The sequence below is a fragment of the Lipotes vexillifer genome, unplaced genomic scaffold, assembly GCF_000442215.2.
Source record: "Lipotes vexillifer unplaced genomic scaffold, Lipotes_vexillifer_v1.1 scaffold186, whole genome shotgun sequence".
NCBI lineage: Eukaryota > Metazoa > Chordata > Mammalia > Artiodactyla > Lipotidae > Lipotes > Lipotes vexillifer.
Window position 1 is genome coordinate 734,239 of NW_006774248.1, and position 10,979 is coordinate 745,217.

Genomic DNA, 10,979 nt, shown 5'->3' on the forward strand with positions numbered 1-10,979 from the left:
TGAGTAACAGAAAAAATTTTTCAAATATTTTCTGGGTCAATGATAGCAGATAAATGGTACTCATGCTACATCATCTTCCCTGCCCATGGCAGGGATAACACCTGCTACCTGCCTTAACAAGAGAAGGAGATGGTGCAACCTGAGTGCCATTAATTTTCTATTATGGATTTTAATATCAGAGTAATACAGGGTCAGCCACTAACTACGTCTGTTGACAGCATTCTTTGCCATTCATCACAGAAGTGACATCAGAATCCTTAACACAGAACTCTGGGCATCCAAAACCAATCAGTAGGTTTTGCTCCATAGTTGAAACCTGCTTGCCAAACCTGCTGTAGATATTCTGAATTGGGTACCAGAGGTCAATTGTCTCATTAATGGGATGGGTTCTGGAAGTGATTCATATGATGAATGTGAGTTGGGACCTATTTCTATAGTGAAAAATTTTGTTACATTGAGAGGGCATTCAACTTATACTAACTATGAGTTATGCCAGGAGCCATACTTAATTTACTTGGACTTCATTTGGTCTTCTGCTTTTTATATTTCCCTTCAATCCTATTGACAAGAATGAAATAAAAACAACAACAACAATGAACTTCAGTCTAATTATATGCTGGACATGGTATCTAGAGATAAAGTGAGAGTGAAATTTTTCCATTAATTTCATTAATGGTTCTTTCAAATTGTTCCCTTATTTTTTACAACTGATTTAATTTCATAAGCAGTATTTCTGTGAAATTTTATTTCTACATTTACTTTAGAATTATAAGAAAGCACTTATTTCTCAGGTATTTTCTGTTTGCTCTCTGTTTCATGTTTGGGGTTTGATTTTTTTTTTTTTTTTTTTTTTTTTTTTTGGTGCCTTCAGATATGTTCTATTTTGACATAGTTAAATTAGAGACAACTTGACCCTGGAAAGTAGCCTAGCAAAAATATGAAGTATCTTGATACTGAAATCAGTTTACAAACTGGATTTGAGATTTGTGATTTAGTACAATTATATGATGTCTCTAATTTGGAAATTAGCTATTTTATAGAGGTTTCCTACTAAATCAGGTGCTTAACCATTTTAGTTTGATTTTTAGACTAACTTCTAAAGCCTAATTAACACATAATAGAGCTTAAAATTTTATATGTAATGATGAAAAAGCAATACTATGGCAATATAAATACAATTGGATAAAATAATGTTTCATTTATTTTGAATATGTATAGCTTAATAAAAACCTTGTTCAATTAAAGGAGAAGGAAGGTGTAGTTGAGATATTTTATAGAATTTTGTTTTGACCACGCAGTGTGACATGCAAGATCTTAGTTCCCTGACCAGAGATCGAACCCGAGGCCCCTACAGTGGAAGTGCAGAGTCTTAACCACTGGACCACCAGGGAAGTCCTAAGATATTTTATAGAGCTTCTGAAACAGAACTCGGGATATTGTTAGAGATGTTTGAGCAAGAAGATTATTTAATTGTACATAATTACCTTTGAAAACATTTTATTTGAATTATTCTTGTATTTTCTGCTCAAATTAGGGACATTTCTGGAAGCTACAGGAAAAAAAAAAGAACACGGAATGGAACAGAAATTTTAATCAAGTAAGTGGGAAGAGTTGAAAGAGAGAAGGAAATAGGAAAGATGGTTAAATGTATTTGTGAGTTTGTGTCAGGTGAAATCAACAAAGTTGTAAGTGATAAAAGTCAGAGAAAAAAGCAGAATGTCTATGCATAACACCCTTAATTGGGAGGAGATGAGATGTTGAGAGAAAGATATTTTGGATTACAGTTCATAGTAAGTTGATATCATTGGTCTAGGATGAGCTGCTACCTGTCTCCAGTGAGTGATAAAGATGGTAGAGATGGTACAGCCACTTTGGAAGATAGCTTGACAGCTTCTTACTAAAACATAATTTTAACATATGATCCAGCAATCACACGCCTTGGTATTTACCCAAGGGAGCTGAAAACATGTCCACACAAAAACCTGAATACAGGTGCTTATAGCAGCTTTATTCTTAGTTGCCAAAACTTAGAAACAACCAAATGTGTTTCAGTAGGTGAACAGATAAACTGTGGTCCATCCAGACAATGGAAAATTATTGAACACTAAAAAGAAATGAGATATTAAGGCATGAAAAGACATGGAGGAAACTTAAATACATATTACTAAGTGAAAGAAGTCAACCTGGAAAGGCTACCAATTGTATGATTCTAACTACAGAGCATTCTGGAAAAGGCAAAATGATAGACACCGTAAAAAGATCAGTGGTTGCCAGGGGTTGGGGGAGGGGGATGGATGAATAGGTGGAGCACAGAGGATTTTTAGGGCAGTGAAATACTCTGTGTGCTATCATAGTGATGGACACATATCATTACACATTTGTCCAAAGACATCAGATGTGATGAACACTAAGAGTGAAACATAATGTGAACTATGGACTCTGGGTAATTATGATGTGTTCATCTAGAGTCATCAATTGTAATAAGTGTACCACACTGGTGAGTGATGTTGATAACAAGAGAGGCTATAAATGTGTGAGGGAAGGGCTATATGGGCAATCTCTGTACTTTCTCTTCAATTTTGCTCTGAACCTTATCTAATTTTTTTAAAGATGATATAGAGACCAAGGGGTATGACCCATTATTCATTTTTCACAGATGAGGGATGTCAAGCAGTTAAGTTTTCATAACCCACTAAGTATCTGTATTTGTAAAAAACAAACAGACAAACAAACAAACAAAAACCGTAATAAATATATTGGTCAGTATTTTTGTGCATTAATGGAAGAGTTGGGGAATGGATCACTTCATCCCTAGTAGGGCCTTACAACAGATAGTTTGCTGGCATATATAAAAATTCCGTTCAATACAAAACATGTTTCCAGGTTAGATTGACTTATTGCCATGTTCTCTGTTTTGGTATATTATTTTAAAAATGTTACTTAAGCAGCTTCCTTGGTGATGACCACTACTATTCAGAGCTTTTATCTTCTCCCCCAGAGTGAAAATCTGATTTTTGTTCAAGAATTTGTTATCCTTGGTCCAATGCAAACTTACTGAGGTGCTCCAGGGTTGTCCCTATGCTTTGTAGGAGCACCAGACAATTGTCCATTATGAGTAACTGCATCTTTCATGTGTAATTAACAGGAAAATTCCCCCTGAAATATCACAGGTTTTCACACATCCCCATACTCAGATCATTCTCCATAGAGTTTTTTTATTGCCTCCAATGAGCTACTTGTGAATAATCTGATAACTCAGATAAATGTATTATTAAACTGCTATTGATTACATTCATTTTCCTTCATCAACTCTATTTCTTGCAAATATATATATATTATATATATATAATGCGTGTATATATATATTATATATATGTATTATATATATATATAATATATATATATATATATATATATATAGAGAGAGAGAGAGAGAGAGAGAGAGAGAGAGAGAGAGAAAATATTTTAGTGCAAGAGATTAAAAAGATATTACTTGTTTTCGAATTAGTTTTATCAAAAATCTGTACCTGCTGTCTGGGCACTCATGGCCCTTCTTAAAATAATCACTTCCTTATTATCAGAAACAAAATAAGTAAAGTGTTTTTGTTCAAGTCTAATTATTTTGAGCTTGTTTTCTGGCTCTGAAGGCTCCACAGTGAAACAGTCTTGACATGCAGAACACAGCTTCTATGTAATATTTTATTTAAAGAATTTCAGAATAGTCAAGAACACCAAGGTCTCCAGATAGATTATTTCTTCCACATTTTCTGTGCAGAGGCATCCTTTAAAATGACAAACATGGTTGTAACAAAATAAACTTCGAGAAACTGTGACTTCTTACCTTAAGTAAAAATTGCTAACTCAAGGACATGATTGTATTTCCAGTATACTGTAAATAAATGTTCTAAAATGGTGTGGTAATTTCCCTGGGTATAGTTTGAAGATGTACAAATTTTTTTCAATTTGTTAATTGAATAAATATTATTGGATACAAGTAGAGTCTGTATGTGCAAACAAAATTACAGATTGACCTGATTATTGAGTAATAATTTACTAGTGTTGAAGAGATGCTGGTGCCTCCAGAATTTCTGTGCATAGGCAGGAGAATGTGCGTGCTGACTGTGGGTGCCTGATGCTTATATCAGGGCAAATGATAGAATTCTCTTTGAATCACGTTTGGATTGGAGAGTGTTATAGTGGGAAGATGACAGGATGCTTGGGAGCCAAAGCCAGTCTTAGCTGCTGAAGCTTGTACAACAGTGGATAGGGCCACCAGAGTGGCCAGGCTTAGCATGCCTTCTCCAAATTCCTCCAGCTGGACACACTCTATGAGCAACAGAACAGATAAGGGGCTCGATAGCATCCCACAGGGTCTCGGGTCTCAGCATCTACTTGAAGACATCTGAGATTCCTCTCCTTATTTAGCACTTGAGTGGAAAGAATTAACACATCTTTTAAAAATACCTGGTAGAGTTTGGTTTCATAGCTTTTAAAGGATACTGATTATTTAGTGAACAAGATAGTGTGTGTGTGTTGCTCTCCTTGTTCTATGCTTTAGTTAGTAACACAAAGAACCATATTGTCATCACTGGGAATAATGACTCAAATCTTATGTAGATGGAAAATCCTAGACATCAGCATAATGTCCTGTATCCAGCAAACCTTCTCTGTGGCAACAGGAACACCACTGAGCAAGGATAAGCCTTTGGACTATGTAGACAATTATATCATGAGATTTAAAAGATGCTCAGGGAGCTGAGTTAAAAATTCTACTATTAAAGGTAAATATATTTAGCTTGATACATCATTTTATATTTAAATTCCCTCTTCTTGATTTTGGAGAGAAATAATTATTATTTATGGAAAGAATAATAATGATTAAAAAAAATTAGACCCATGTATTGAGTCAACTATTGCATAGTTGGTGATATCACAAAACAGAGAATTAATCCCCTTAGTCCAGACAACACTATTAGTGGCTGAAGGCAGAACCTTCATTCCTAGAGCACTTTGTCTTGATCATTGTTTATCTCCTTGTCTAATCATTTTTACATTGCTAAGGATAATGTTCTATGAGAGTATAAGAAACCAAGAATGTAAGAATGTTTCTGCATTGGCTCATGCAGTTTCCTCCACCTTTGTTTTCTCTGTCAGTTGAACTCCTTTATAATCATCCTTCCAGATCAGTTCAAAGGCTACAGTCTCCAAGAAGTTTGCCTCAGCGCCTTCCATCCACTCCCATCCCATTTGTTGGAATTATTCCTTCCTCTGCACTACGAATATGTTATCTGTGACTAACTTATAGCACATCACATTGAGCTTATTGGATCATGTCTCTCCCATGCCTGAGATTGCAGATTTGCTCAGAAGCATGAGCTATATTTGTCAACTTTGAATCCTTAGTCCCCAGGTCTCTGACCCATTATAGGTACACAATAAACAATTGTTGCAAATTTAAATTTATTCCACAATACTGGGTATAGGGAATGCAATGTTTCTTGATTTTCACTGAGTCATACCCATCTATAAGTGGAAAATCAGTTGGGAGTGCAGGAGAGAAAGGAGCACAGAAAAGGAAGCTGGCAGCTAGTACACTATATTCAGATTACTTTACATTTGTGCTAGGGGATGGACCAGAGAAAAGCTAATCTTTTCCCGGGAGGTGAATGGCATACCAAAGAGATTAAGTGACCTGATCTGGAGTGACTTTGGGCAGGAGACAGGGTCTCTCTAACCTCAGTCATCTTATTTGTTCTAAGAGTTTGACTAACAAATAGCTGACGTTTAATAAGAAATCTTAGCTGTGATAGTCATAGGTGTATTCTTATTGCATGGATAATAATAAACAAGGTTCTTACCTTTTTCGAGCCTGCTTCCTCATGGAGTCTGATCTCTTCATGGAGATTCTAGTACTGAATTTGGGGGGACACTATATATAACTGACACACAATATTTGCTTCATGAGTAATTCTTATTTTCCTCTTTCTCTTGTCCCAGCTGAATGTCCTTCAAGGACTACTCTGGGCAGAGATCAAACTAGGTATCTTAGTATTTTACAGTAGCATTTTACCCTTACAAACCAAGGTTTGACTTCTTACTTGTTAGATTTTTTTTTCTGATCTTCAGTTTGTTTGTTTGTTTGTTTTTAAGTGACAACTGAACTAATTTTATTATAGAATAAAGAAAGATATTGTTTCCATGACACTGTTTTTGTGGCCAAGGTATACATATATCCACGTAACTTGACTCAGTTATACACTGAAACGTGGGCCTTTCAGCTGTAACACACTTCCACTCATGCAGTTACCAGGTCCAGCCCTCTTTCAGGAAAAATTCAACTTGATTTTTAGCAATATTCTTCCAAGCAGGAAACATTAAGGTTAACAGACAATTCATTAAGTGAAGGCACAATCCAATAGGATCATTTTCTTTAACAAATAATGGCAAACATAAAAAAAAAAGAGAGAAAATATGAGAGTTTATCAGGTTTAAGCAAGATTGTTTCCAAATTATTGTGAAACTCTTTGTGACCTTACTTTTCAGTGGGCAACAGTGGCCCCTACATTTGTGGAATTTAAGTAAAGATAAAACAATTGGTGTTTGGCACATCATAAAGGTTATGAACAGGGTAGTGGTAGATTTGCTCACCAAACCTCAGAATATTTGAAAGTTTATATGAGTCTATGAATTCCTAACATGTTTGTAATGGAAACAAATGAGGATTGAGGTACATACCTGACCTCTTGAAGTTAACACAAATATAAATTCTGTCCCCCCCACAGAATTTTCCAGAATGTCTTTGTCAAAGTTAAAAATGTACAATATTTGTACAATATATCTCTAAAAATAAAAACACATCTTTTTTCTTAATAGAAATGAAATACTTTTTTTAAAATTAAAAGCACTTATGGTGAATTGTTTTCAAATTAATTTCTTACATGTATAATTTGAAATTATTTTTTAACTTTTTTTGATTGAATGAAAGATTCTTTAAATTCGATAGTACTCTACAATTTTCAAAAGTTTCACACACATGATTTCATATAATTCCATTATAATTTGCAATTCTTAAGGTGAGGTGGGACTCAAAATCTGAATCATAGCAAATTCTTAATGGAGGCTTGTTGAATAAACAAATGAATGAAAGGAAGAATGAAAGGAAACTTCAGAGATAGGAAAACAAGATGATCCAGTAGATTACCATGTAATATTCCTATTCATAAATCTTAACCAGTGATCCTGGCTACAATTCAATCACCTATAGCTACTATTTTAGTGTAAACCAGTATAAAAGCACAAATGAGGTAATGTAATTTGGATGAAAAATTGATGCTTTATTGCCATTTGCTTTCACTACTTTTTTCACTGTTGTCTTTATTTATGGTTTCTTATCTGCATTTTGGCTGTATCCACTGACTTCAAGTGAAGCCTAATGTGGCATGGCCAATTATGGCTGATTGTGGTGCTGTCATGAGGCTGCTGGTTGTAGCTGCCACTGGGATAGCATTCTCCAGGTCATCACCTGGGTCAGAATACTCATCATCTAGATCAGAGGCTATTTTTTATGCTCAAATGGACCCTTCCTATATTTCATTGTCTTTTTCTGTAAAATATTAAATTACACTAAAACCTGAGATTTTAAAATGTCTGAAAAGCTATAGGATACACGACCTTAGATTTGGTGGTTGCATATGGTACACTGAAAGGTCTGCTTAATTATGAAGTAATTCCAAAGTACCAGTTGGGCCATTTCCCTGAAAGAAAACTAGAAATGAATGTCAAAAAGTTGTCAATTATTCAATGCAAATTCCATGAGTTCATGGTTGTATGTGTTATTCTTCTTTAAGGAATTAAATTCAAAAGAGAAGCTCATCTTAGATGCAGAGAGCTTTAAAGGTCTCCTTTTGCATTCTTTTTAGTTTACTCAGACCCTGGCTCTTTTGGGTTCATTCCTGTTTCCTTTGCTACCTTTTTCTTTGCAGCAGAACCATCAATCCAGTTCAGACTGGGGCATGAGGTCTGTGTTTACAAAGTACTAATGCCTTCATTTGGGCTCCCAATCTTTCTTTCTGACCTTCATACACTGTTATAGAAAGGGCCTAGCTCTTTAAACAATAGAGTCCTGGAAAAATATCTGTCTCCCCTCAGAAGTGTTTCTTCACAGGCCAGACAGTCAAAAGATGTTAAATACCAAATTCATGATTGCTTTTTCAGGACAAAGTGTGAAGCCAGATTCTTGAATATACAGTCTGTTCACATTCTCAGATAAACAAGGTTACCGTATGAGGAGAGGCTAGTGTCTCTTAAAACTTTTGGTTAAGAAATAATAGCACCTATGAATGAAAAAAAACAACTAATCAACAAGTAAATGTTGAATTTGTCATAGGCTCTAGGCAATTACTATTGTAATGGACATTAAAAGACAAATACATCTATCAGCCTGTTAAAATCAATGTCATTATCCAAATGGATTTACAAACATTAAATATATCTTCCCATAAAACATAAATAATGAACCCTGGTTCTGACCTTTTTTGAAGGTCTGTGTGAAGCAGAAGAAATATTCATTAATGTTTCTGGCCTGCATCCAGATCTGAGCCAAGAAAAGTTGACTTATTTACAAACAAAAGTCCCAATAACTTGCATTTGCGAGATTACAAATTCCTACCATGAATCATTTTGTATTGTCTGATATATTTTCTAAATTTAGGATGCAGTTCATTATCTAAATCCTTGCATGTTTCAAGATTTTTGCCCTTTGTTCTTCAATGTGTAAAAATAAAATAAAAGTCCCTAAATCCACAGCACAATGTAACATGATAAAAAGCTTTTTGTTTTAGAAAATTACATGTCAGTACTGGGTAATCTATGGTACCAATTAACCAACAATGATAATTATAAGTTTTTAAATGCTAACAAATTTGTTGCTATATCTTGGAGATGATGTTGATTGTTTTCATATTCTTTTGAGATTGTTCCCTTACTTCATTTTATAAGGCTCCTTTTTTTTAAGGGCACAAAGTTATTTATTACAATAGTTGTTTTAGGAATTGATAAACTGTGAAATCCTAGATGGAATAGCAGAATAGCCCCTCAAGGAGGGAATGGACTTCATTTATTCTTGATGAATTCCAAATACACAAAAATAAAGGGCTTACCAGTTGCCAGTGGGAAGTGAACATAATTATGACTTCACAGCTGCTTCTCCTAAAGAAAAAGGTGAGAGAGACAGGGAAAAAAAGGAAGAGTCATGCTTTTTTGTACTGCATCTAAAAAGAATATGCATAAAGGGAATATATTTATGCCAGATATAAGAAGCCATAATCAAAGTAATACTGTACTACCAAAATAATGCCAAGAAATTCAGAAATTTTGACTTGGCAGACTATAAATCAAAGATGTGCATCCTTAGTACTGTAGTAAACAGAGCAAAGTATGGAAAATCAAAGTCCTTAAATATGTCCCCACAAACTTATTTCCCCTGACACAAGTGGAGTGGTCTTTCAGCAAATTTGTCATCATCTGCTTTACTGGTTTGACATTTGCAAAGTGACCCTGTTCAGAGAAGAATTCAGAACTTGATGGGTCTGACTCCAATGTGTGTGGTCTCAAGCAGGACCTTTGGAAAGTTTTTGCTTGGGACTTTGGACATTAAACTTTATGAGTGCTGTGAGATAGTCAAGGTTACCGTTCACACCTGCCAGGATTGATACATTGTTTAATCTATAATAGTTGTTGGCAACTTTTTCTGTAAATGATTGCATTGTAAATATTTTAGACTTCCTAGTTCATATAATCTTTGTCCCAACTGCTCAACTCTGCTGTTGTATTGGGTTGGCCAAAAAGTTCGTTCTGGTTTTTCGTAGCATCTTATGGAAAAATCTGAACGAACTTTTTGGCCAGCCTAGTAGCATGAAAGCAGCCATAGACAATATGAAAATAAATAGCAAGGAGGCTGTATTGCAAAACTTTATTTACAAAAACAGACAGCAGTTGCCTTTGGTCTTAGGGCCATAGTTTGCAGTCCTCTGATGTAGAAAATTCCAATTGCAAAGCTGGGACTGTAACAGCCAAATGGTTATGAGAATTTTTATCAACAGTAATATTTAATGCCATTATGGCTTTTAAGAATAATTTCAGGGCTTCCCTGGAGGCGCAGTGGTTGAGAGTCTGCCTGCGGAGGCAGGCGACACGGGTTCGTGCCCTGGTTCGGGAAGATCCTACATGCCGCGGAGTGGAGTGGCTAAGCCCGTGAGCTATGGATGCTGAGCCTGTGCGTCCGGAGCCTGTGCTCCTCAACGGGAGAGGCCACAAACAGTGAGAGGCCCACATACAGAAAAAAAATAAAAGAATAATTTCAAAATCTGAGTAGTTTCCTTAAGATTTTTTGGTCAGTGGAAAAATGGGCACCAGTAAAGAGCAGTATTTTATCAAAAACACTGCAAAAATACTTAGGTTACTTGCTTCCTTGCAAAGTCATTCTATCAAGTAACTCCATACAGGAATTTATATTGAAGCCCAAACTCCAAATATTTGTATCTTCATTTGTTTCTAGCAGATGTAAGAAAAGATGAGCAGTCAACCTGAGTTCAGTATGGATATTTTGGGGCAGGGAGAAAGAAGGTACCAGCTCAATCAGAGTTAATTGTAAATCTGCTTGAGAAAGTCTCATGAAAAAATAATCTCTTTAATCTACCTCCTACATTCACAGGCTATCTTCAACCTTCTGAAGAAATGTCAAATTATCTGAGTGATAACTATAGGTGAGGCCAGGGTGATGTCTTTCCCTGGTCCTTCCAGTAATCTGCTATTGACCTCTATATGCCACTTAACTTCTATTTGATCTATTTCCCAATTTATAAAATAAAGGAGAATAAAGAAATGTCTGTAAAGTGGTTTGAAAGCCTGAGTAAAATCCCCTCTGAAACACAGGATGGCTGAGCTTCAAAGAGTCAGGAAGACAATCCGGCTATTGAGAA